This window comes from Haplochromis burtoni, unplaced genomic scaffold (genome assembly GCF_018398535.1).
Source record: "Haplochromis burtoni strain Fernald_Lab_line unplaced genomic scaffold, NCSU_Asbu1 Contig_38, whole genome shotgun sequence".
In the NCBI taxonomy this organism is placed as follows: Eukaryota; Metazoa; Chordata; class Actinopteri; order Cichliformes; family Cichlidae; genus Haplochromis; species Haplochromis burtoni.
Genome location: NW_024582399.1, coordinates 654993 through 657216, shown reverse-complemented (window position 1 = coordinate 657216; position 2224 = coordinate 654993). Strand labels below are relative to the sequence as shown.

General features: G+C 40.5%; 1 protein-coding gene across 1 annotated transcript in view; it reads left to right on the top strand.

Annotated features, from left to right (window-relative positions):
* Positions 1-2224, top strand: part of veph1 (ventricular zone expressed PH domain-containing 1) — an 87263-nt gene that overhangs the window by 806 nt on the left and 84233 nt on the right. The window lies entirely within an intron of this gene.

Genomic DNA, 2224 nt, shown 5'->3' with positions numbered 1-2224 from the left:
GGGGGGGGGGGACTCTTCAAGGTCACAGACTTCAGACAGATGTTGATGTCCCAGGAAGGAAGGAGATTATCGTTCACTGTATGAACTTGAATTAACCTCTTAGTATTTTTGTGCATAAGATTTCTAAAATAAAATAACGTGTATATAATAACAAAGAAATACATATTTGTATTTGTGTGATTTAGCATTTATTCATGACACTTATATTGCTTATTATTTAGAATTTAAGGTACACTCTTTTATTTTAAGTTCATGATGGCAGACCTTAGATTATTTGGAGTTATATTGCTCAACAGCTTTGCATTACCTTGGATATTTTTAGGAAACTAATTACAGAGTGCAAATTACGGGACAAAATTATTAGTCCTTGGTATGAAAAAGCTTTTTATTAGAAATTTTCCCAACTGTTTTTTTTACTAGAGCGAGTAATTTTAACATAGCATTTCTGAACATGATACATTTCTTTAGAAAGAATCAATTATTTCAATTTGTGCAAAATAACAAATATGTCATTAAAAAAATATTTCCCCACCTGAAAACCCAACCTTTTCATTGAGCTACAGCACAAACCACTGCTGTACTATGATGTGCTTTAACTTTGTAATGCACAATGCCTGTATAATCTAATTAGAATTCAGGGTTAGCATGCTATTTGCACAAAGTATAAAAACTTTAGCGAGGGTTTGAGCTGTCACTGAGAAAGCATCATGCCAAAAACACAACACATCAATTTAGACTTGTGAGAAAAAGTTGTTGATGCTCACAAAGCAGGAGATGGCTATACAACATCACAGTTTCCAAAAGTATCATCAAAAAAATTCAACGAGAGCCACATAGTAAACAACAAGCCTGTCAGAAATAGGAAGATTTCCAAGACTTTGGAAAGAAAACTTGTGAGAGATGTGTCTAAAGGCCACAGAACCACTGCCAGGGCATTAGTGAATGACTTTTTCAGGAATTGTAGTCTCAAAGAAGAAAATCACTAGAACCCTGCAAAGGAGGGGGTACAGGCCAAGAAAAATTCCACTTCTGCCGAAGACGCACCGTACAGTTACATGGAAGTATGTCAAAGACGACCTGGAGAAAGATTATGCTTACTGGAGACACATCCTTTGGTCAGATGAGATGAAACCACAGCTGTTTGGAGAAAGAAGGGAGAGCCGTACAATCCAGAGATCACCATCCCCGCGGTGAAGCACGGTGATGGGAGCAAAATGCTGTGAAGATGCTCCAGTGTATCTGAAACTGGGAATCTCATTAAGGTGGAAGGAATCATGAAGAAAGAAGGACATGTGACAAACTCCAGCAGTCAGTAGCAAAACTGGATCTGAGTCATCCCTTTGTCTTCAGCACAACAACGAGCCAAAACATACGTCGCTCCTGCTGACCAAAGTTAACATAGCTCACTGGCCTGCACAAAGCCCTGACCTGAAGACCAAGATCCATGCCAGAAGACCATCAAATCTGGAGGAGCTGGAGAAATTTGCCAAACAAGAATAAGCCGGGATTGCTGATTTTGTTTCTATGTGCAAAGTAAAATAATGTAAGTAAATAAAATAAGACTAGGTTGTTTGGAAAAGCTGATTTAAAAAAATTTCCTTGCTCCTCATCTGTAAATCATACTGTAGGTGATTATATATGACAGTAAAAGCCAACTTTCATTGCTCATTTCTGCGATTCATTCTTCTCACTCAGGAAACAGGAAGCCTGGATAACATGCAGGATGCAGGTTATGAGAACACTTCCAAGTTTAGAAACACATTAAACAATCGCTTTCTAATAAGAATCACGTCCTGATGATGCTGTGAAAGCGTTCAGTCGGTACTCCTGAGTCAGGCCCGTACGCTGAATCCGGAGCACGCTTCCGCTCAGCTCGGAGCACGAGACCGAGTTCGGGCTGTGGAAGGCAGCGGGGAGTAATGAATAATGAATGGTCTTGAAAGTGTGCATGAGTGTTAGTTGGCTGAGTGTGGCGGTAATGCACATTTTCAACCAGCACTGCTCCCCCTCTGCTGTGGAAATCCTCTCAGCAGTTATGAGTCTCGCAGCACAGCAGAGCCAAATCAGAGAAAAAAGAGAAGCCCCCAACCCAAACGTGCACTCTTTAGGGTGGATTCAGTGCTATTTGACACAGTTATGCCTGCAGAGAACATTTCAGGCTCACACACACACACACACACACACACACACACACACACACACACACACACACACACACACACAC